This window comes from Lissotriton helveticus, chromosome 2_1, assembly GCF_964261635.1.
Source record: "Lissotriton helveticus chromosome 2_1, aLisHel1.1, whole genome shotgun sequence".
Taxonomy (NCBI): Eukaryota; Metazoa; Chordata; class Amphibia; order Caudata; family Salamandridae; genus Lissotriton; species Lissotriton helveticus.
In genome coordinates this window covers 522,225,979-522,252,578 of record NC_136059.1, presented here as the reverse complement: position 1 = coordinate 522,252,578, position 26,600 = coordinate 522,225,979, and the positions used below count along the sequence as shown (strand labels likewise).

At 43.8% G+C, this 26,600-nt stretch overlaps 1 protein-coding gene and 1 pseudogene across 3 annotated transcripts in view; both read left to right on the top strand.

Annotated features, from left to right (window-relative positions):
- LOC144819406 (interleukin-31 receptor subunit alpha-like) overlaps positions 1 to 26,600 on the top strand; it is a 720,774-nt gene that overhangs the window by 130,046 nt on the left and 564,128 nt on the right. The gene's annotated exons all lie outside the window — the stretch shown is intronic.
- On the top strand, positions 2,050 to 3,132 carry LOC144819405 (AP-5 complex subunit sigma-1 pseudogene; annotated as a pseudogene).

The following is a 26,600-nucleotide window of genomic DNA, read 5'->3' as shown; positions in this document are numbered from 1 at the left end:
TATTACATTTTACAGTTTTATAAATCGATGTGGGATTTTTCTTATGTTGTGTCTGAGTAAATACTTTACACAATGCCTGTAAGTTATGCCTAACTGCTTTTGTGCAAAGCTGCCAGCTTGTTAAACACAGGTTACAGGTTGATTTGAGATTTGCTTGTGTTTCACCCTGTCAGGAATTTTGGTTGCTACTTGAGTCAGGTTTCACCCCTCCACCAGTAACCCAATTTTCTACGGGTCCTCTCTGTGCTTTCTGGCATGTCTGAGAGTTGCATTTTCTCCCTGAGTAAAACTGTAAAATCTGGTTACCCCATTTGATCCCTGCCCCATCAAAATATCCTATGAATATCATTGCTCCTATACTGGCATCACTTATAAGTGCTTCCTTACATCATCAGTTGCTCTCTCCAGCTTGACAAAACTCCAATCATTCCTTTATTTAAAAAAGCATCTCTGGATTTGACCATACTTAAGAACTGTATATCTATGTCAATACATCCATTTAAGGCAAAGGTTGCAGAAAAAATTGTGAATGTGCAGCTAGCAATATCTATTAAAGCTAATAACATCTTGGAAAATGAGCGAATTTAGAGCTTCTGATCTCTCAGCTGCATTTGACACAGTGTCGCACACCGTGATTTTTACCTGTGTAGTGTAACCGAGGTAGATATCAAGAGAACATCACATCATAGGTTTATCTCATATACAAGATTGTAGATGCTATCACTCTGCCATCCACATCTCATTTTGAGGTGTTGCCTCATGGAGCTCCTCAGGGTTCATCACTTAGCGCTACCTTATTTAGTATCTACCTGGCTCCACTTATGAAGCTAATACATTCTTATAGTATGGAACTCATGTCGGATGCTGATTGCATCCAAATCATACTCCTGTTGGATGGAACATGTGATCTAAAAAAAGCCAACATTAAAGCATGCATGACTGCTGATGCATGTGGTGCAGGATCAATATTTAATACTTAACTCGGAGACAACAGGGGTCTTGATTATTGAGGGGTCTGTGGTGCCCCTCCCTTGGCGCCTCTAGAATTCTGCTTTAAGATTATACGTGGTATAGTTGGCTCGGTTTGCAATGCTCTGTATTTAGCTCCACAAGGTCCAGACTACAGAAACTGCAGATAATACAAACCTTAGCTGTTAGAAATCTCTTAGCACTTTCAAGCTGAACAACGTTATCTGACAATGTGAGAACCCTACACTGACTGCCTATTGAGGAAAGAGTCAAATTTAAATGTCTCTGCATTTGTCACAAGGCTATATATGGACACACATTTGCAATGTAATAGGTCTTGCATTTAGGAGAGTTTGGGCTATTGGCATTGTAAATGACAATGCCTTTTTTATGTGTTGTTTTTAAAGCAGGTAAATAAAAGGCATTGCCATTTACAATGTCAATAGCTTATACTCTCGCCAATTCCAGACCTATTGCATTCCAAATGTGTTGGGGCTATAAAATTCTTTAAAAAGCGTGTGGGAGAGCGTGTCCTGGGCAGGACAAAGCTATTTGAGAAAATAGTGCTCTGAGGCTGTAATTAAAGCCTACGAGTACTAAGGAGGGACTACTAAGCCTGTCGACCAATGAACAGCCACAGTTTACAGTGGACAATGACACAAGCCAATGAAAAGTACGGGTGGAGCTTCAAGCCCCTACCTTATTACAGTATGCCTCGCAGAGCAGCGCACGCGCTGCCCAGGCTCGAGCTAAAAAAGCACCCAGTTCATTAACAGGAAGGATATTTACGACATAAAATCCTTGATGCACTTTATGTTGGCTCCTTATGGGACTCATGACTTTTTCTAAATTACTTCATCCAGAAGCAGTAGCTGTACGTTCTCATATGTGGCTGCCCGACTCTGGAATTCACTTTCTCAATCTGTTCACCTCCGTGAGATACATTTCAGCTTCAATATTATAGTGGCACTGTCTCTCTGTGTGAAATTGCGAGTGGTGCAGATACAGGAGTGAAAATGGTCACACGAAATGAAGCTGGGATGCGTCTTCCTATGTGAAAGAGTCCGTGTTTGATATCACTATGGTCCATGGCTTCCTCATCCACACCCTGGGCTCTGGTCTAGATGGAAGCCAAAGTATGTGCCGAGTACTGTACTCTAGGACCTTCAGTTTCGAAACCTTTGAAAATCAAGCAGAAGAACAGAGAAAACAAGATCCAGAGAGAGAGAGATTGCGAAGGAAAGAACAAATGTTGACTGTGGCAAGGCAGGTTCAGATGTCATGTGGTCTGCTGCGCCAGACCTCTGGGAAACCAGTAGTGGAAAGTGCACTACAGCCGCCCCTGGATGAGCCCTTTTCTCTGCAGGATGCTGACTTTGGGGGGTTTGGACTGTCCCCTGGAGACCCCTTCAACGCCCAGAAGAGCGTGCTGTGGATGGGGGTCCTGTCCATTGGCTTTGCACTCATATGCGATGCGGATGAGAACCTTGTGTTGGCGGAGAACACCCTCCGCATGCTGGTCCGCTTCCTGGTGGACGCCCTGAAGTTCTTGAACCAGAGCAGCGACGTTGTTCTGAAGTCAGACAAGGCCGAGATCCTGCTGAATACTTTCTTACCACATTGACAGCTGCTTTTCCTCAACCATCAGTTTGTTCAGGCTTTGGAAAAGGACCTATGTCCCTCCATTCCCAAATAAACTTTAATTCGACTGCACCAGCCATATAGGTAGCATCCTAAATGCAGAGACTCCTCCCAGTGCACATTCTAAAGAGTATATGATGATGGGTTCAACTTTGACATCCGTTGCCTATTTGAGGGGAGGGGGGTTGGAGTGACCATTTATTATACAATAGGAAGTAATGATACATTATTTTGTCTGAAGTGATGTTTTTTTCACGTCACTTTTTCTGTCCTATTGATACATATCCTACTAGTGACTACTATCTTGACCATTACAGTTCTGTATTTTCGTATTTGATTCTCCAAGATTTGTTTTTTTCCAATACTTAAATTATATATTTTTGTTTCATAGCTTTTCTCAATTTCTTCTGTAATATTTCACACATCCTCCTCTGACCCCGCTCTTTTAGTTCTCATGCCGGTTATGCTGTCTGAATTTGAATCACCCAATGTATTATCAGTAATCAAAAAACAAATACACTCTGCTTTTTACATTTTTTTACATTCTGCCCTTGAATGGCTTGTCAGTTTCCTGTCCGATCGGACTTTTCAAGTCTTTTCGGCTTCCTCGACGTCCAAAATTCATACATCTGCATATGGTGTCCCACAAGGTTCCATCCTGAGCCCCCTCCTTTTTAATTTATACGTTAGAACCCTGGCTACTATTGTGGAGCAGGCAGGGCTCTCCATATTTTCGGTAAACAGTCATAATATCGATTCCAAAATATAGAATGAACATAATATCAAAGTAAAAATATAGAATGGACAAAATATCGAATGGACACAATATAGTGGTTAAAAATATCGAATTTAAGGTAAGTAATATCGATTTTCAAAATATAGAAGTCAAAATATCGAAGTATACAATATAGGCATTAAATATATCGATTTTTTAATAATATCAATTTTTTTAAAGTGTTTTGTATGTTAGTATATGTGTGAAAAGTGTATATTAATTCTTGTAATGTATGTTTAATGTATTGTAAGTAATGAATTTTATGTTATTTAATTTTTGCGTAATTTATTTCTGTAGCGGGTTGTGGGATTATAGGGGAATAGGGTGGGAAGTAATTTAATTATATTAAATTAAATATTAATTTTTAGCAATTATTAATAATTTTTAATTAAATTTTGCTTTCTAGTTCTGTAGCGGGTTCTGGGTTTATAGGAGAATAGGGTGGGAAGTAATTTATTTGTAATTAATTTAATATTTGTATTTATTGGTATTGATTTTGAATTTATTGTTATTTTTAATTGGTAATTAATTTTTATTAATTGCCAATTAATTTGTATTAATTGATTAATTGTTAATTATGTTAATTTTCTAAATTTATTTTCTGTAGCGGGTTGTGGGTTTATAGGGGAATAGGGTGGGAAGTAATTTAATTGTAATTAAGTAAATAATTTTTTTCATTTATTGGTATTGATTTTAAATTTATTGTTAATTAATTTTTAATTGGTAATTAATTTCTATTAATTGGCAATTAATTTTTATTAATTGGTAATTATTTTGTATTAATTAAATATTTGATAATTATGATAATTGTATTAATGTATTTTCTGTAGTGGGATGTGGGTTTATAGGGGAATAGGGTGGGAAGTAATTTTAATTAATTACATATTAAAAATACTTTTTGTGTATTGATAATTAATTTACTGTTAATTTTTAATTGGTATTAATTTTTATTAATAATTAGTTTTTGTTATTGAAAATTAATTAGTTGTTAAATAGAATAGGTTATTATTTTTTAATAACTAATATGTAGTTGTATTTCTAATTAATTATTACATAATATTAAATTGGTTATCAATTTCAATTAATGTTTTATTGGTATTGATATTTAATTTATTTTTAATAATATATTAAATCATTACTTTCCCTACTGTTAAACTCACTGGAGTGGGAATAGTAATTTTCACCCTCCTGCTATCCAACGCTTTTCCTACTGTTGCACTCTCTGGAGTGGGAATAGTATTTTTTACCCCTACGCTATCCAACGCTTTCCCTACTGTTGCACTCTCTGGAGTGGGAATAGTAATTTTGACCCCTACACTATCCAAAGCTTTCCCTACTGTTGCATATCTGGAGTGGGAATAGTAATTCTCACACTCCCGCTATCCAACGCTTTCCCTACTGTTGCACTCTCTGGAGTGGGAATAGTATTTTTTACCCCTACGCTATCCAACGCTTTCCCTACTGTTGCACTCTCTGGAGTGGAAATAGTAATTTTTACCCCTACGCTATCCAATGCTTTCCCTACTGTTGTACTCTCTGGAGTGGAAATAGCAATTTTTACCCTTCCAATATCCAACGCTTTCCCTACTGTTGCACTCTCTGGAGTGGGAATAGTAATTTTTACCCCTACGCTATCCAACGCTTTCCCTACTGTTGCACGCTCTGGAGTTGGAATAGTATTTTTTACCCCTACGCTATCCAACGCTTTCCCTACTGTTGCACTCACTGGAGTGGGAATAGTATTTTTTACCCTCCCGCTATCCAACGCTTTCCCTACTGTTGCACTCTCTGGAGTGGGAATAGTAGTGTTTACCCTTACGCTATCCAACGCTTTCCCTACTGTTGCACTCACTGGAGTGGGAATAGTATTTTTACCCCTACGCTATCCAACGCTTTCCCTACTGTTGCACTCTCTGGAGTGGGAATAGTATTTTTTACCCCTACGCTATCCAAACCTTTCCCTACTGTTGCACTCTCTGGAGTGGGAATAGTATTTTTTACCCCTACGCTATCCAACGCTTTCCCTACTGTTGCACTCACTGGAGTGGGAATAGTATTTTTTACCCCTACGCTATCCAACGCTTTCCCTACTGTTGCACTCACTGGAGTGGTAATGTTAAAAGTTACCCTCCTGCTATCCTACAGTAAAATATTGTACTTTTATTAATAACTTAAATTAATTATATCTTAATTTTAAGGTTATTTGATTATTTTTAAGTATGTTTTAGTTAATCATATTTATTATTTCATTAATTTTAAATTACTTTTAAGACATTTAAAAAAATTCGATATTTTGACTGACTATATTTTTTACAGACTATATTTTGGATTCGATATTTTTGTACTTACCTGTTTGTAGATAGGAATTCGATATTTTGGCATTCTATATTTTGGTGACTATATTTTGGCAAGTCTATATTTTGTCATTGTATATTATGTCAGTGATCCCATATTTTCATATGCAGATGACACACAGATCATCTTCTCTCTCTCCACCAGTCATCTTTCCTCCACATCATCCCTCTGTCATGGCCTCAACAATATTGCCTCCTGGATGCATAACAACAAGTTAAAACTGAACGGAGGGAAAACAGAACTCCTCCTGTTTGGCAACAATCCTGCCTTATGGGGACCCTCTCACTGGCCTGTTAAAATGGGCACCCCTCCTAACCCCTCGAAAACAGCCCGCAACCTGGGAATAATATTTGATGACCAGCTGTCCATGAGACAACATGCTGTGAGAGTCTCTTCCGTTTGCATAACCATCCTCAAATGGTTGAGGAAAATCACCTGGATGCTTCCCCTGGAAACCCAGAAAACCGTAGTCCAGGCGCTAATAACATCTCGCCTGGACTATGGTAACGTTCTCTTTCTGGGAGCGGGCAAAGAGGTAATCCGGAAATTACAAACGGTCCAGAATATGGCAGTCCGTCTCTTGTGTAAATTACCTTATAAATCCTCCACATCTCTGCATCGTCGTAGCCTCCATTGGCCTTGCATTAACAATCGCTGTAAATTCAAGGCTCTTTGTATTATACATAAGATTAACACTGGTAGGGCCCCTCAGTATTTGAAATCCCTAATTCATCCGTACCTTCCTTCCCGCACTCTTCGTTCATCCAGTCAACACAAACTTCTGATCCCCAGGACGAAGAGAGCCAGAATGGGTGGTCGATCCTTTGCTTTTTTGGCACCCTCCCTGTGGAACTCTCTCCCTCTGTCGATTCGAATTGAACCCAACTACCTAAAGTTCCGAAGAGATGTAAAGACTTGGCTTTTCGATCTATAATGTATGCAACTGTACACCTTCCTTGCTGGTTTAGCGCCGGGAATCCTCCGGGTAGCTATGCGCTCTATAAAATTAAATATAAATAAATAAATAAATAAATAAAAATTCCTAGTGAAAAAAAATAATAATAATAATAAAGGTGCTTTTTGAATAAAGTCTGTGGTCCAGATTTCAGTTGGTCAGAGGAGTAGGTTTTGTTTACTGCACTGAATAATATCCAACTACAATAAATGGCATCTATTTTGAGTTTGTGGATATAACATGCAGATTTTGCCTAGCACACCAAAATACGTATGTCATGATAAAAACTCTATTGTGTTTCCCTGTTAAATTCTGGCATAGTTTTGCTTGTGGAAATTTAACATAGAGGGTGAGGTATTTAACACATCTGGTAATTACCAGTGCTTTTTTTTCAATTCCTTGTGGCGTCGACGGCGTTTCGACCCTCAGGGATACGGGTCTCATCAGGACAAGGCAATAAGGGACATCTGAATGATGACTTGTTTTCACCCATGCATGGTGAAGAATTAAAAGTGACTTACAAGTAGCCCAGCCGGGTACACTGTAGTGGTCAGAGACTCAAGGATAGCGTTGTCAATATTATATACAGGACGATGCCTGAAAACATCGACGCCACAAGGAATTGAACCATAAAATCAGTGCCTACGATCGTGTATAGACACTAAAACAATTATTCATGTATAAACTTTTTGGTCATTTTCCTTCTTTTTTAGTCATCCCATGAGAAACCACTGTGCTTGTACCTATTTCTTGTTGTTTGTATTGTTATTTTTTGGTTTCGCACGTACACTTGGGACACTGTGCACCCCTTTGTTTTTGTCTTCACATGACTATGTGACAAATCGAATATGATTGAATAATTATGCAATCAATGTTTTGAAGTAAAAAAACATTATTGAGATTTATCTAATTGTTTGTGCATTTCTTTTTGACATCCCTGCCAACCCTCTGTGTTATTGGAAATTGCTATTAAGCTACATATTAAATATGTATTACATAGTATTATACCACAGGAACCGTTGTTCTATGATATAACTTAATGCCCTGGTTCCTATGTGAGTAGGGTTCTCCTTGTTTTCGTTGAGACGTTTTCTTTTAAAGCATGCTTCTTTGAAAGTACAATTCTTTATTTTTGTCACATACACACGTAATCACCAAGTGAATTGATTATATCTGTTCCTAATTTATACCTCCCCTTTTTTCTTGAGTGCAAATCCTAGGAGATTAATCATACATTATGTCTGGTAACTTATGTATTCATATATTGGTGTTTTCACTGGTATTCTTTAATGTTTTGTGTTGTAGCTCTGGACGGAGTATTCTCGAGAAACAACAGTTATTTGTTATCTCTCATAAAGTATATCCCCTGAAGAAGGGTTCGTGATGAACCCGAAATGCATTGGGAATTCTAAATACTGTGATGATATGAATTTTTAATTTTTTATTTTGTGAGACCTTCAGAACATGTTATATGCATGAATTTATTTTCACTCTTGTGATAATTGTGTTAGGAGACAATTGTTAATTATATTATTTTGTGTTTGATTATTCAAATGAATGAAATTATGAATGCTATTGATAGATTGGTTGTTTTATTTCAATGTGAGAATCTGAAGAAAGAATTGTGAAACCTCATAGAGGCTGCTTTCGGCCCTTAGCAGTGCTACATGCTCACTGTAGAAGAGACACAGAACACCAGACAGCAGGGGGAAACAGCATTTACAACGCAGCATGAACAACATGCTAAAGTTACAACGCAGAGGTTACAAGAAATGCGTTTTTACTACGCATTCCTTTACCACGATTTTCATTATTTAAAGTCCAACGCTTTTCCTACTGCTGTGCAGACTGGAGTTGGAATAGTAAATTATACGGCCCAAAGTCCAGTGCTTTCCCTAAGGCATGGTGTTGTAACGATATGCATGTTAAAGGAATGCGTGGTAAAGATGCATTCGTTGTAAAGACTGCGGAGTAACAGCATGCGTGGTAAAGGCATGCGTTGTTCCGCCGTACAACCGGCAGCAGGACCTAGATTCACCATAACTTCATGCTAGACCCACTCCTATTTCCAGGCAAGTGACAGATCTGGGGATCAGTTGTCTGCTGGGCTTGTTTTTTTCCTCCTCTCCTGGGGGCCTTGCTTTGCAAGGGCACGTGTGGCCTACAGCAGAAAGTTAAATACATTGAGCAGCTGCTCTAGACCCCGGAAATAAACTGGGGTGTTTCTTATGCCCCTACAAGAAAATCACATTGTAATGTATTTGATAGTTCATGCATGCCCTTCTGAATGTATTTATTTTGCATTCTTGAGTGTAATGCACGCTTCTCCGATGAATTACAATTCCATAGTTCTTGTGAAGAAACAGAAAGTAAACAGGACTTATGAGACCCTGTTTTGCTCAGGTTCCGGTCACCTCCTGTGTGATCTGAGGTCAGAGGTTGAAAGGGGAGTGGCAGGAGTACCACGGGGCACACCAGGGGTCCCGACCCTTTGTCGACTCCCCAATGATACCCATGCAGGCTGTAGAGGCTGGTAGCCATTTGAACCAGAGGTGGAGAGGAGAAATGAGCAAAGGTAACTAATAACCGTGATATTTGCTACTGCAGATAGGAGCAAACAGGCATCTCAACACTGTATACAGTAAAGCCATACGTATCTGAAGGGAGCAATATGACAGTGAGCATCTGGTTAAAAAACAGTCTTTTAAATTCCCTGATGTATCAAGCAATTTTAGAATCACACTGTGTTAAATAAGGAATTATAGTCAGGGATTGCAGTTGTTAAGCTGAGAATTACAGGTAGAGGTTCTACTTGTCAGAGAGTTAGGCTCCAATTATGAGTAGGCCTGGGTGGCACTTGCTGAATTTTGCATAAGAACTCTGCAATAATAATAATAATAATACTGGAGCTTATAAAGCGCAACAGCTACCCCAAACAGGGGTGTCCCGGCACTGAGACAGCAGGTAAAAATTGTGTCAAAGAGGGTAGCACTATTAACAACCCATATCAATCTGCCCTAAAGATCCACGTCTTCAAGGCCTTTCTAAAACTGGTTTCTGAATTAGCCTGCCGCAGGGGACCTGGTAGGGATTTCCACAGTGAAGCCGTTCTGACCGTGAATGCTCTACCGCCCAGGCGTGTTTTCGCAAAGCGTGGAGTGCGCAGCGCACGATTTTGCTTGTAGAGACACAGTCTTTCCTTCAGATAACCAGGGCATTTTCCGTTAAGGGCCTGGTAGGCCAACGTCATGGCCTTAAATATAGTTATTTTCTCCACTGGAAGCCAGTGGAGCTTCTGTAGATGCGGAGAGACATGGTGTTGAAACAGTATACGACGCACCAGTCTCGCAGCCGCATTCTGTATCATCTGAAGGCGGTAAATGGCATATTTGGGAAGGCCAAGATATAAGAACAGATTGCAGAGACCTGCAGCATTTGGGCTGAAAAAGAGAGATCAGACTCCCATCTCACCCCTAGATTTCTGATACATGTGTCAGGGGAAGGTGGTGGGCCCATTTCTGACGTCCACCATAAATCTTATTCTGGCACTGGGCCCTGACCGAAGAACAAAACTTCTGTCTTCCCAGTGTTGAGCTTTAGCACCTTAGCTGCTATGGAACGTCCAGCTCCAGTGCTGGACGTTCCATTGCGCAGGTGCAGTTTGAACGTTCAACGGCCGACGGCAGCACTACGGAGGTAGTGGTGCCGTCGGCCGTTGATCGTGCGCAGCACCTAAGGTGTTAATTTATTTGAGTTCATCCATAGTGCTATGTCGCGCAAGCAGCCCTTAAAGTTCTTAAAAGCATCTACCGTCTGCTCCTTAAACGAAAAAACAACTGGGTGTCCTCAGCATAGGAAATCGCTTTCACCCCCCAGTTGACGATCAAAGAGAACAGTGGGGCTAGGTAGAGGTTAAAGAGCAAAGGGCTCAAAGCTGAGCCCTGAGGGACACCGCACCAGAGCCATTTTGGTTTGGATTCAAATGGTTTAAGGGCAACTTTCTGAGTACGCCCACTCAGATAGGAAATCAGCCAGGTCAGCACTTTCCCACCAAAGCCCACACCTTGTAGTCTCTGGACCAGTATCGTGTGGTCGACAGTGTCAAATGCCGCGGACAGGTCCAGGAGCACCAGCAATGCTGATGCTACTGAATCCAGCGACCACCTGACCGACTCAGCTACCTCAAGGAGAGGGTCTCCATACTAAATCCTGCCCGGAAACCAGATTGTGTGTCATGCAAAGCACCATTTTGCTCAATAAAAGTGGTCAGTTGCCGATGGACCAGCTTCTCCAGCATTTTCCTGGGGCGGGGAGCAGAGAGATGGGTCTGTGGTTGCTACGATCTCCTGGGTCCCCATTTGGCTTCTTTCTCAGAGGAAGAAGTGTTACATGTTTCCATTTATCAGGATAGATGCCCGTATCCAGAGAGGAGTTCCATATGTGAAGTAGCTCGCCCATCAGGGAAAGAGATAACATTTTACACAGTTTGGGAGGGCATGGATCATCTGGGGCGCCTGAGCGGCATTTATGGATTTCAGCTAGAGCATCCTGAGGCTATATCGGTGTAAAGTTGGTTAGCGTAAGTGCCTCCACCGCGACCGGAGAAATATCCGCTTTCTTTAGAATTTTATTATCGAAATGACTAGCAATTTTTTCGCACAGGGCTAGGGATGGTGTCACTTCAGTCTCTATCGCCTTGGGTTTAAAAATTGTTTGGACTACTTTAAAAACCTCACTACTGGAATGGCCTGTGTTCTGGATGCATGAAACAATGTAGTCCCTCCTGGCTGCTTTTATAGCCTTATGAAAATCTTTTAATGATTTTTTGTAAATTACCTTAGCTATATCACAGTAGCACAGCCTTCACTGAAGTTCCAGTTTTTTGCACCTGCTTTTTGTTTCTTTGAGGGCGTTAGAAAACCAGGGAGCGGAGGGGGACCGTCTAGTAGATTTCACTACTCTAACAGGCGCGACTGACTCCACAGCAGTGGCGATCAATTGGTGTATAGAAGATGCATCTGCATTGGGGTCAGAGGATAGACAAGGATTATTGTCCTGCAGAATAGGGCTTAATGCTACTTCGGTCAGGTTATTCCAATTTCCCTTTTGAATAAATCAAGTTCCCTTAACTTGCCCAAGTTTGGGCAGAGTAATCGAAAAAGGGATCAGGTAATGATCTGACCAGTTCAAATGGGACAAAGTCTCTATTTTGATGATAGTGAAGTTGGAAAAAACTAAGTCCAGGTTGTGCCCCGCTATATGCATTGGGGAGGACACTCGTTGTATGAGGTTGGCACCTGCTAAGGACGAAACCAGTTGCGTTGCTTGTGAGCAGTTCGAGTCGTTCACGTGCAGATTAAAATCTCCCAGGTTCATAAAATTGATATACACTACCGATTTTTGAGCAATAAAATTACACTGAGTCTGCAAAGCAGTCACTACACAATCAGGTGGTCTATAGATAAGAATGCCCGCATCGGGGGATGAGGGGTTAATTTGTATACAAAAATAAGTCCTTCAATGCCCTGTACAAGAAGAGGTTCTGCGGAGTTCTGCCAACTGGCAGAAAATGCAGGTCACGCTGCTCGTGCTGTAATTTTAGTGCCAGTAGAGAGTTCTGCACTGAAAAATCTGTGCAAATGACACTATGCTATTTTTAAGTTGATTTTGCTGCTGTTGAGTAGAAAATCTACTTGGGTAACAGCCATGACCCCTCGCATTTGTAAAATTTCACTAGAAGTCCTCCTAACTACTGAAAATTGCACTAGGAGATGCCAAATCTTACTCACTAGCTAGCATTCTGAAGCCTCGCGTTGTTTCCATTGCCATCACGTTGCTCAAATGGGATGCAAATTCCGCCATACAGCGTGCGGCGATTAATGGAATTTGGCAGGAACTCCGCATTACAAGAGTAACACAGAGCTGACAAAATTCTCCAATTCCGCCCACGGAATTGAAATTCCGTCCGGGCCTAATTATGAGTTGAGTCAGATTTTTTGGTGTGGAATGTGGCCCGATTACATGACAACACAGTGGGGCCTTCCTGGCCTTGAATTCATGGTTATTGCTCTCTTAGCATGTAGGAGGGCAAGGTCCGGGAAACAGGTAGTTACTATATTCTTCTTGGAGCGCTTAAAGAGACCCTGCTGTTTAAATTAGTTTGACCTGTGATCACAATTAGCTGGTAGATGAGGTCAGTCCAGAAGTGAATTAGAGGTCTGCAGTGCCAGAGGGAGCTGAGCAGCAAGGGCAGGAGGCATTAGTGCCAGGAAACATTGTGTCGATTTTGTGGGGAATAAATTATCCCTGTGTCAAATATTACATTGAATATATTTGAAACGTGCATTGTGGGAGATGACATGGGGGTGTCTTCTGCTACTCCTTATCACTGAGCGATCTCACCAGTTTGGCTTCCCACATGTCACATAGAGCCTGTAGAGATACTTGTGTATGAGCATGCAAGGTCCTGTTTATTCACCTAATGTGCCTTCTACCCTACACCTTTGTGGATAAGACTTGTACCAGTGTGTGGCTTTGAGGTGATCAGTAATTATGCTCCACTTCACCCGAAGGGCATATGCCAGGACTCCATAAGTCAGAAATATATGCCCCTGTGGATGTCATACTCTTCCTTGAGCATAGCAAAGTTGATGAGCTGCCTGTTATGAAACAGAGTCCACGCTGATGTGAGCATAGCCTCCAGTGCCTCAAGTCTCCAAGTGTAAGATGTCCCCGGTGTTTGGCAAGGCCAAATAAGGGATATTGAATGTATACGGTGTAATGTGTCTGGTAATCAATAAGCTTCTGAAGAAGGAGTTCAGGGGTCTGTGTAGTAGTTGGAACTGTCTTGACTGGGGTAAGAAGAAGGGCTCGTGTAGTTTGCCCAAGTGCAAGGGGTCCAGTGCCAAGGAATTGTCCCCTAGGGAGAGGCCCAACAACCAACCACACATCCAATGCAGTTAAGCCGCTAGATAATAATGTTCAAAATGCAGGGCTTCTAGCACACCTTACTCTGCCTGGAGGCATAGCTTAAATAATGCCACCCAGTCATTGCACCATACTAGTTGGCCAAGCATTGGGTCCAAATCCCAGGAACTAGTTGCCCAAGCATTGGGTCCAAATCCCAGAAGAATTTCCTTGGGAGGAGCAATGGAAATTTGGCAAAGTAGTAGAGTAGATGGAGCAGCATTACCATTGCCATCTTTGATAAAGTGCTACGGCCCATGACAGAGAGTTAAATGGTCTCCCTGATTGTTATCTGCACTTGCAGCGCAGACACTGCTCTGCTAAAGTTCCTGTCAAGCATATCCCATTTAGCTTGATAAATCCTGGTCTCCAGATATCATAAGGGTTTGCCCTCCCATTAAAGAGTACCACACCCATATCTATCCACACCACAGTTGCTTTCAGATGAAGCGTGAACAATCATGACTTGGACCAGTTGACTCTGTGTCCGGATACCGTATCAAATGGGTGCTAGCACGATCTGCGCCACGGTTTCTGACATAGATAAACATATCGTCAGTATATAACAATATCAAATGGGTTCTCTCTAATAGAGGAATACCCCAAGCTTCCCCATCTATGCACATTCTGGTGTCTATTTGCTCCATGCCCAGGGGATGAAGGGCACTCCTGTCAAGTCCCTCTAAGATTTTGGAAGGGGACGGACATAAGGTTGATGATACGGACTCTGGCCGCCTGCTGGTTTAAAGCAATTTGGCCATTCAAATTATGCATTGTAAGTCTGAATTTTATTACCACTTGAAACAAATAGTTCCAGTTTAAGGTTTCAAATGCCTTCTTCTCAGGGCATGGACCTGTAAGGCTGAACAGGCCATACATTGGGGGCGGACTCCATTATGTTATGGATCCCCCTTATATTTAGGGAGGTGTTCATCCCTGGAACAAATTCATTCTGTTCCGGGTAAATGATATTAGGAGTTTTCTGCAACATTCAGCCCACAATGAATTTGCTAAGTATTTTATAGTCAGTATTAACAATCACCAATGGCCTGTATAAAGAAGGCTCTGTAGGACTGTGTCCTGGTTTAGGCATAGAAATTAAATAGGGAAAAGTTACATAACTGACATAGGGAAGTTCCGGTGGATACCTGTATCTGTGGGAGAATTGTACTTGCTCTCAAAGATACTCACTAAAAAGTAACTGCTGCAATATTAGGGTAAAGTGTGTGGGGTGGTGCGATCAGTTATTCCTCGTCTGAATTAACTAAATCAGCAACTTCAATACCAAGAGCAGAGAGCAAACAGCCTACTGCCCAAGCATTCTGATTAGTCTAGACAACATCTTAAGGGCTGGGTTATGTTGCTGGCCTCTTCCATTGCCCCTGCCCAGGAGCTCCAACACAGTTTCTGCAGTTAAAGCTGAGTTGGTCCGCCAGAGCAGTCAGCGCCAGGGCATGAAGTGGCAGGCACAGAAAGCAAGGCGTATAGTTGGCGGTATGTTCAAAAGATGCATACCGTAGGGCCACAGGAGTCAGACATCTTAAAATAGAAGTATATTTTAGTTTGAAGGGCAGATGTTGATAGTAAAAATCTTCAATGTGGCTCTTGTAGAGGCATTTAGTCCTGTAACAACTTTAGCCTGGCCTCAGGTGGCAAGGGCAGCAATCCTTTTATAAGATTGTCATCAGTCTGAGTGTAAGAAATCGGGTTTCTGGTTGAGGGAGGTAAAACCCTACTCTAGCAGAAACCACATTCTGTTTCAAGGTGAAGTCAAAAGGAAACTCCAAATTAACTTGAGAGATTGGCACATAGCAGTCAGGCTTAACTTAGAGGCAATCTGTAAAGTATTTGTGCAACACTTCAAACAGTAACACAGTGAGAACTCACCACAAAAGGATCCCACACCAGGTGCAGAAACATAGTTTTATCTTTAATAAATAAAACAAGCCCGAATAACAAAAATCCAATCATTAGAACCGAAGATATGCAATTTTAAAGATTACAGTAAAAAAAGCACCAAAAATCACAAAGCGCCATCTGTGGATATATGATTGCACCAGACGAGACAAAGTCACAAGTTCAGGCTGACCGCGATGGAGTGTGGGCTGGCTACAGTGACCCAGTTAGGCCTGCTGAACAAGAGTACTGTAAATCCTGGTTGCGGAGCGTTGCGAGGTCCTGCGTTGAGGATTCATCACGCAGCTGAGGCGATGCATCAGTTCCAAGGGACTGCAAAGCTGCGATCCAAGAACCTGCATCCTCATCAAGGATGCAATCGGTGAAAGATCTGCGATGCAAGAGCCTGTGTCAAGGAAGCTTCACACAGCTGCGATTCCGAGACGGGTGATGAAATCGATGCAGAGTCCTTGCTCTGAGAGAAACCTGGCAGCAGAGGCAATGTTTTAGTTCTGCTCAGGATTGCGCCTTGCAGAAGAGGGAATGTATTAGTTCTGCTGGGTCCACAGACAGGCTGGCAGAGCACCATCAGGCCCACTTCCGAGGGTCCAGGACTGGGGTGGCACCACTTTGCCATCTGTGAGTCCTACCCTGTCGAGTCCAGGTACTGGGTTCAAGGTTGTTGGAGCCTTCTGTCCCTGAGGCTCTAGTCAGTAGGTCAGCCAACCAGCCCTTGGAGTCACTCTGGCGTACTGTGTTCAACAGATGCAGGCCCAGTCCTCCTCACCCAGGCAAGAGGGCAGCAGACAACAGTTCAGCACAGCGGGGCAACAGTCATTCAGAGCAGCAGTCCAGCAGAGTAAGATTATTTTCAGCAGCACAGCAGTCTTTCTTCCTGACAGAGTATCTACGGGTACAGAAGTGTACTGACACCCCTTATTTATACCTGGCCTTCCTTTGAAGTGGGAGAAGCTGCTAGAGGCTTCCCATTGAAATCCACAGGCTTCCTGCCTTCCCTGCAAACTGACAACCACGGGCTGCAGTGGCAGACTTGAGACCTGTTTGGGGCTACATAAGTGTGCGGCACAATAAGTGCTGCAGGCCAACTAGTAGGATTTAATTTACTTTGCCACTTTACAAGGGACTTATGAGTAAATTCAAAATGCTAATGCTAACAGATTTTAAGGAGCGAGCTCATGTACTTTAGTACTGGTTAGCAGCGGTAAAGTGCACAGTGTCTTAAGGCCAGCAAAAACGAGATCAGAAAAAATAGGAGGGGTGAAGGCAAAAGGTTTGAGGAAAGACCACTCTAAGGCTGACAGGACCAACACTGAGGAATTAATTTAGGAAGCGTTTCAGAGCCCCATGGAGATGTCGACGATGAAGAGCTGGTGGCGTCAGATTGAGTAGTGAAATAAGCCTGTTTAAGGTCTATTATGATCAAAGCCACCACCATGAACGGCTAACTTAGGCTGCTTGAGCCTGTGTTTTCGATGGAACCCTGAATTGAATTAGAAGCGATTCTGGCTTCTGTTTGGCTTTTTTACATATAAACGTGTTTGTCTGTTGCTTCCATTTTCAAGGTGTGTCTGTCTGTGACAATGAAAGTGTGTCTGACTGTGACAATGTCTCTTTTTGCCCGACCCTGTGCTTGGCTTTTACTGGCTCACTAAGGGAAAAGGTGTTTTGGTTTGTTGCAAACTTAAGTATGGGGAAGAGTAAAGAATACTTTAATCTCTTCTCCTTAAGTTTTTGCTTTGCTACCATGAAGGAGGCTGGTTGGTGCTAGACAGCTAAGGTGTAGCCGGTAAGACAAGGAGCTGATGGTTATCTGTTTCAAGTCAGGCCACTTGGCTGACCTCCTGCAAGATCTTGTCCCGGTCTTTGCAATGCAGCAGATTTACAGTGATCAGTCTGAATAGGGCGCTCAGGGTGGTCACTGCCCTAGAACCTGGTGTGTTTTCTCGATAGAGAAGAAAGAGAAGAGCTTGTCGGGAGGCAAACAGGTTTTTATCCAACTTTCTACAAGTTCTATCATGTCTAGGCATTCGTCGGAGCCTTCATGCATGTCCCCAATTCTAATATTTTTGTTCATGCGGCCTTCAGCATCCTCTACCCTTCCTTCCCTATAAGAAATGCATGCAGTCAGTTAGGTCTTGATGCTGTTGCTGAATCTCAGACACTGGTGGTTTCTGCTTCAAACATTCCCAGTGGATCACTGTCTCAGCCACTTTCTTCTAGTTTTCTCTCACGAGCTCAACATCAGTGGCTGCAGTGTTTGCCATGAGAGAGGCGCTGGTCATTCCATTTGCCTCCCAGATTGAACAAAGTTAGTCAGGCTGCAGCTGCACTCCTTTGTTAGAGGACTGAGGGGGTCAGTCATGTATTGATCGGGACATCCATGGTCTTCCTGTCCAACTTGCTCTTGAGGATACAGAGGATAGTCAGTCTGTTTTAAGTCTCCTCATTCCAGCTAGGTGCCTAAGTGTAGAGAACTGAAGACTTGTAGTGCTTAATAATAGGTAAGCAGTAACACGCGAGGTTGCAACCACTCTCGAGATGTGTAGTTAGTTACTATCAGGTTAGCTTGCCATTACAAGCCAACCTACTAGGGAATGACCGGTAATCGAAGGATGAGTGAGTGAGCATTTCTTAAGCATTTCTTAAGCGCCTACCTATCCGGAGGCATCCGCAGCCTGATGGTATGAGGGTACAATATCTTCGAGGTCGGTGAGTCAGTGTGTATTGCGGACGGGGACCCTCCCATCAGATATTTCTTCCCCCCCCCTTTATTATGGCTGGTGGGTTTCGTACCTGTAGCACTGTGATTTACCCTGTAACCTGGCCTCTGCTGCAACAACCTGCTGCCTCGGCCAGTGCCTCAAAGCTAAAACGTAGGAGTGGTTTGTGGGTGAGTCAGGGGGGTCTCCAATCCAAAGCAGCAGCACTTCCAAAAGGAGGGAGCTGCAGTAAGGCCAACAGTTAGTCACTGTCCATCATCAGCTCATAGAGTGGCCGCCCCTGCACCAAAGGCTCCAGAGAACAGGGTTCCTGATGGGTAAGCCATACTCTGCCGGGGCTCGAGAGATGTGCTCGCCTCAGCCCCCTACTGGAAACATCTTGCTTTGCAGATAGTTTCGATGCCTGCTCCCTAGCAACAGCCTTAACACTTAGAGGTAAATATTTCGTTGCAAAGGAACGTAAATTCATTGCCATAGTACTCTGAAACACAGGAGCTATATTATTGAATCAAAAACAATGCATGAGTGTGGACCTCCCTCTCCCTTCTGAGGACTAGGGCTTTGACTTGCACTGCGGCCCTGTATACAGCGCGCACTGCTGCCCTGTGTACAGCGCGCACTGCTGCCCTGTATACAGCGCACATTAAATAGAGTGCAGGCCTGGTAGGGGTGGCAGTAGATATACATTTACATGTTGTACTCTTTCTTTATCCTCCACATCTTGAGGGAGTGTTAATAATGGCACACAGATGGCACACAGTGGAAGAAGATTTTATGTTGTAAATCCTGCATTTATATTTTTCAAACTATTCCAATTTGTTCAAGGGGCCTTACGGCGATAGGATAGTGTAAGATCCCTCTAGTACCTTGCCAGAGCCTGAGTTCAGTATCCAGCACTCTCCAGTGGATAGTATATGTGTTGAGTACAATATGTCTTGCACTGAGAGCCAATGTGTGTGGTGTGACCACCACCCTGTATCATGTGTCACTGAACCCCATGCACTACCTGGAGAAGCGTCTCTGCGCGACCGTGATTTGTGTGAAGGTCCTTGGGACACTGTGTCCTTCGTATCGCCCTGAGAAGAGTATATGTGCAACCACAACCCTGATCGAAGGACTGCATGCCTCCATATTTGTCATCTACCGGAGGAGAGTCTCTGCATGTCCATGACAGTACGAGAGGGTCTTTGTGGCTCTGCATCAGTCGCTTCCCTCCCTGAGAAAGTGTCCATGGACCTGTGAGGGTGAGGGTAGGCCCCCTGAAATCCTGCATGTCAGCCCATGGGGCCTCTCCTTCCTTGCTTTGTCCCTTCCTCCTAACATGAAGGCCAGCCCACCCAAGTGTCTCGCATTTTAATGCTAGTGTCCGCATCACAGCCTTTAAAATGCATTATCACTTACAATGAAAAGTTACTCTGAACAAGGTGCTGTAGCTCTAGCCCCAGAGCGCCCACTACCCTTCTGTGTGTGCTGCCCAGGACTGTCAGGGCTGGGCCCAGGTCGAGCAGAAGGTGAGTGGCTGCTGTGGATACCACCTCTCTGCCTGGGCCAGCTTGTTTACTAAGTGTGGCACACGGTTATGTATCGAGACTACAGGCAGAGGAGAGGGGCTGCCTCCAACCCTCTCCTCATGTGTTAACCTGATCTGGCCCAGTGTGCTCTCTTGCCTGTAGTGCCCTAAATAGAGACGTAAATGTCTCTTCCTGACACCCCACTGGCCCCGGGATCATCCATGGAAATGTGCTGAGTGATCAACAACTTTCTCTGTGCTTTGAATTACTTCATAGATTCTATGGCTTGCTTACTGTTACCATTTTCAGTTCCAGAGAAGTTCTTATCAATTTCTTAAGATTAAGTAACATCCCTAAAGGTGTTCTATGCCAGCAGTGCAGCCCATTTTTACATTTCCCATGCTTTATTTCATCTTGCTTTCCTGAAGAGTTTTTGCTATATTTCAGTAGTTTTTTTCAACCAACATACACTACATTCTATGACCAAGTCATAGTCTGGGTGACTTCGGGATGTGGATGGATGTTGACTGTGAGCTACAGGATGTGTGATTTTTATCACTGTGCCTTTCAGTAGGTCACACCACCTGCTCATCCAATTCTTGGCCTCTCTGAAGAACTTCCAGAACGTTTATCACCAGGGCCGGCTCCTCCGTAATGGCCGGCCAAACAGACATGCACACTTCTATTTCTCCAACCCAGCTGTGTTGTACAACTGGGATGGAAAAAAAGCAGCAAGCTCCCAGGCACTGTCTGAGCAGCAGACCAGGCCACTCAAACCAAACTTATAGCAGGAGAGCCGTATCTGGATTGGGTGGGGAGCCTGTGCTTTTGACTACCAGGAGAGAAGCACGAAAGGCAGCCATCGGCGGCAGAGACAGGTACCTTTTTTAAAATTAATATTTTCCCCATAAATCCCCCTCCATGTCCCCCACTTTCGTTTTGCTGCGTGTCGAATTATCGACAGCACCAAAGAACATGTGTTTAAAAGTGAGGCGAGAGTGTATGTGTGTGTGAGTGAGAGCATGGGGCGAAGGGGGTGGAGACACAAGCAGTGGCGGCTCCTCGAGGGAGTGCTGCAAGGTGGTGGGCGGGGCAGGGTGGGGGGTATTAATCTCCGGCATATGGCCGAATGGAGTTAAGTAACTAAATAAATAAATAAAACAAATTACATTGCACGCGCTGCAACGCCGCTGGCGTTTCAGCACGCGCAATGTAATTATTTTTATATAGTTAACTCCGTTTGACCGTAAGCTGGTGTTTACCATCCGCCACCCTGCCCCTCCGCCACCCCGCCCACCGCCCTGCAGCACTCCCCGGAGGAGCCGCCACTGGACACAAGTAGGTACACGCAGAAGGACGAAGCATAAAAACTGCGATGAAGAGAAAAGAGATGGTATGTGAGCGATTACATGGAACATTTCAGAACAATGTGGGGAGAGAAAGAAATTAAGTGGGTAAAAAAGTGAGAAACTGTAGAGGGAAGTGGTGCGAATGGGAGAACATGAGTGAATGAAGCACTCAAAAAAGACCCCTCTCCTTCCACATACCTTAATAATATTTAATTCAGTTGCATAAGTGAAACATTTTTATTTCAAATTCACTACAATATCTTTTTCAATACTCTTTCATCAACGCTAACACTAACTGATCCTGCTTGTTTTGGGGATGCTATTGTGTCATATGTCTGGGTACAATAAAAAGAAAACTCACTAGCACTCAAATCCTAGTTGTTTCTTTTATTTTCGCATGAGGAAATGGCACTCAGAGTCACACATTCAACAGTAAAATGTCACTCATGTACACTCTGAAACCATAGAAATGTCACACAAACCATTCGAACTCCCGGCAGCTATGGAAGGCCCATGTGCCTCCTCCCTCTGTCCCTCACAGCACCTGCAGGATGTGAGGGCCTGTGAACCCCCCTTCCTTGCAACCTCCCCTTCAGCTTTGGAGTCGCACATGCTCTGAAACCACCAAAGCAGAGAGCCTGCTGCAGTGCAGCTGGCGCCAGAGCACTGCAACCATCCAGCCACAGCTGCAAAAGAGGGAGTGGACTGTGGCAAATCAACTGAATTATACACCTGAACCTGAGACTCCGGCTGTACCACACCAGCACTGCAGCACTGCACTGTGGCGCTGCCGGGTCCGTCCATTTTAAAGTTCATGTAGGTCCAAGAAAACATAGTTTAGGACGAGAGGGGGTAGCACAAAGGACTGGCACCTTGTACTGCGTGGAAGAGGCAGCTTTAATGAGTCTGATGCACAAGTAACATTAACAAACGCTAGGCCAATCAGTGCCTCACAAAACTAGTGACCTCACTATAAATATAAGATCACCTGCGACCTGTCCTACCCCCTTCCCTTAATTTTTTTTTCATTCCCCCACAAATCCCTCAACTCAATTGCTTGTGACTCTCCACTTCTACCTCATGAAGTAACTTAACATTTTTCCGATCAACACAACTGCTTCAGAAAGCCTGCTCAACCTTCTCAGCAAACCGCTAGCCCGCACTTGTTTCCCAACAACAAAAAACTACTTTACTCTCTCTCTCGTGTGCACCCTTCCCATAAAAACTGTCTGACAAAACTTTTAAAAAAAACATATAACCGAGGACATCGCCAAACCATAGGGGTGGGAGGGCAGACAAAACTTCTGGGTCCCCCGCTTCTACCCTGCCAGCTACCGCATCGCTTACCTACAAAATGGTGACTGGCAGCCTTAAACTGCTCCCTATTTAAGGAGGCCTTGCCTGCCTACTACTAAAAGTAGCCCAAAACGCTACCAAAGTCACTCGGGCTGAACCAACTCACCCACAACTGCTCTGGGGGCAGACCGAGTCATCAGCTGCCCCCCAAGCCACTATTGGTTAAGAGTAACATTGGTACTCAAAGATAGTGATTATGTCTTAAGAATCCCGGATAATGATCATATTTTTTCCATCACTTAACAAAATCTTATGGTGCAATAGGTGAGGGAAAACACTCTGAGTGGACCCCAAATGGTCCAAAATGTCAATATAAACACTGGCCTACGCACACGCTATTTCTATCTCCACTTGCAATCAGTATACAGTAAGTGATACAGGTATAAATTGAAAGACATAATAAATCGAACTCTCGAAGTAATCATAGTCGTTTTTGGTGTTTTTTTGTTCTTTTATTCAAAGGATTTGCCCAGCCAACATGTGTTTCGTCGTGGGGAATTAACCACCTGACTTCTTCAGGGCTGTCTGGAAAGGCATACTGTACTGTGCCTTCTCCCTGCCGGTTCTACTTCCGCCCCGGCTGACTTTGAGATACTTGTTGTATTCTGTGCTGTTTTTTCTTCCGTCAAATAATTCAATCTTATCTGCGGTCTCTGCGTATGGAGTTGAACCCTATATCTCGAGATCCTCCCTCCACATAAAGTAATGGCATCCGGTTGGTTCCTCAATACGGGTCTCTTAGCGAGTATACTGTATTCCTCAATCGGCTTCGCGAGTTCCCGTGAGACCCGGATCGCATTTGAATAAAAGAACAAAACAACACCAACAAGCATTTACAATGCAATGGTTTTGCCTTTGGAAAAGTTAGAGCTATTGGCATTGTAAATGACCAAATTTGTTTTTGAATACAGATAAATAAATGTCATTGGCATTTACATTGTCATTAGCTTAATCTTTTGCAAATGTGAGACCTATTGTACCCTACGGACGAGCTCAGCAGACAGCAATTACTACCACACACACACACCCAGAGCCACACACACACACACCCAGAGCCACACACACACACCCAGAGCCACTCACACCCACACACCCAGAGCCACACACACACCCACACACCCAGAGCTACACAAACACCCAGAGCTACCCAAACGCCCAAAGCCACACACACACCCAGAGCCACACACACACACCCAGAGCCACACACACACACCCAGACCCACACACACACACACACACACACACACACACACACACAGAGCTACACACACACACCCAGAGCCACACATACTCACCCAGAGCCACACACACACACACACCCAGAGCCACACACAAACAGAGCCACCCACACCCACACACCCAGAGCCACACACACACACACACACACACACACAGAGCTACACACACAGACCCAGAGCCACACACACACCCAGAGCCACAAATACTCACCCTGAGCCACACACACACCCAGAGCCACACACACACACACACACACCCAGAGCCACACACACACACCCAGAGCCACACACACCCAGAGCCACACACACACCCACACACCCAGAGCCACACACACCCAGAGCCACACACACACACCCAGACCCATACACACACCCACACACCCAGAGCCACACACACACCCAGAGCCACACACACACCCAGCGCCACACACACACACTCCCAGAGCCACACACACACACACACACACACACCCAGAGCCACACACACTCACCCAGAGCCACACACACACACACACACCCAGAGCCACACACACACAGAGCTACACACACACACCCAGAGCCACACACACACACACTCACCCAGAGCCACACATACTCACCCAGAGCCACACACACACACACCTAGAGCCACACACACCCAGAGCCACACACACACAGCCTCACACACCCAGAGCCACACACACACCCAGAGCTACACACACACCCAGTGCCACACACACACCCAGAGCCACACACATACACACACCCAGAGCCACACACACACACAGAGCCACACACACCCACACACCCAGAGCCACACACACACTGTTGAATGCAATTTGCGAAAAGTACAAAAAACACACAAGATTGCTTATTGTAAAGATTTTGCTACACAGAAAGTACACGATATGAGATAGCTATTAAAGTAAGCATAACGAGCTGCGATCTGTGACAAAATAGCATACTTGCACCACGGGCAAAACTGGCCATACACTACAGTGCACGGAGCTCACAGGACACGGGCGGTTTCTACAAAGCAAACACAAAAGAGAGATTGGGAGCAAAAAAGACAAAATGGCTTACCTGCTGGTCCTTGCACCATGGGGAAAGCGGGCCATGCACTACGGTACACGGAACTCACAGGACACGGGCAAACTTACCAAGCAGCTCACAGGACACAAGCAAACCTACAAAGCAAACAGAAAAGAGAGATTAAGAGCGAACACGACAAAATAGCATACTTGTACCACGAGCAAAGCGGGCCATACACTACAGTACACGGAGCTCACAGGACACGGGCAAACCTACAAAGCAAACACAAAAGAGAGATTGGGAGCAAAAAAAGACAAAATGGCTTATGTGTAAAACGCAAAATAACTTACCTGCCGGTCCTTGCACCACGGGCAAAGCGGGCCATGCACTACAGTACACGGAGCTCACAGGACACGGGCAAACCTAAAAAGCAAATACAAAAGAGAGATTGGGAGCAAAAAAGACAAAATGGCTTACCTGCTGGTCCTTGCACCACGGGGAAAGCGGGCCATGCACTACGCTAGATGGAGCTCACAGGACACGGGCAAACTTACCAAGCAGCTCACAAGATAGAGCCAACCTACAAAGCAAACAGAAAAGAGAGATTAGGAGCGAAAACGACAAAATAGCATACTTGCACCACGGGCAAAGCGGGCCATACACAACAGTGCACAGAGCTCCCAGGACACGGGCAAACCTACAGAGCAAACACAAGAGAGAGCTGCAAAAGAATAACAATAAATTAGAAGAATATAAACAAAAGAGCCTGGAGTTACCTGTAAAAAAACCGACAAATTACATTACAATCCATCCACGAAGAGTCGCACTTACCTGAATAACTCCTGCGAAGCGAACAAGACAAAATGGCGACCGGAAAAACGTGCCCCACCCTGCTTTTACACTAACATTTTATAAATAAAAACCTAAGACTTTATAGAATATAAGAAAACAGAAAGGCAATCTCAAAGTATAATAAAAATGGCTTACCTGTAAAACGTGGGCATAGCGGTCACTACACGACTGAACGGCGAGACACCAGGACACGGGACAAAGCTACAAATGAAACACAAAATACAGATTAGAAGCGAGAAACAGAAAATGGCTTACTTGTAAAACGCTTGCCATGGAGAGGCAACGACCGAAGATGGACCTGCAAAAGTAAAACAATAAATTAGAAGAATATAAACAAAAGAGCATGGAGCTACCTGTAAAAAAAAGTAAAATTACATTACAATCCATCACCGAAGAGTTGCACTTACCTGGAAAAGTTCACGGGATATATCGCCAACTGCCGTTCCAACTGGCGCTTAACGGAGAAGCGTGCCCCACCCTAACGCTGTTCTCAAATGATGTCCTACAAAGTAAACAGAAAAGAGAGATTATGAGCAAAAAAGATAAAATAGCTTACCATGTCATTTTGGTTACGTGAAAATGAAATTTAAAAAGTAAAAATAATAAAAGTCGCGCTTACCTTCATTTTGCTGCGTCTGGTATCGTTGCTTGTCGAACTTTGTCTAAGATTTCGGCTACGCAGATTCAAGAAAAATAACGTGGCCCACCGTAACGTAACAAACTAAGATATTCCCCCCAAAAGCAGTTTCCACAGAATACTTCCAAGCCATATTACCCAAAATAATAGCATTACCCAAAGTCAATAACCAAATATATTACTCAAAGGACACGGGTAAACATAAAAAGCAAACACAAAAGAGAGATTGGGAACAAAAAAGACAAAATAACTTACCTGCCGGTCCTTGCACCACGGGCAAAGAGGGCCATGCACTACGGTACACGGAGATCACAGGACACGGGCACACCTAAAAAGGAAACACAAAAG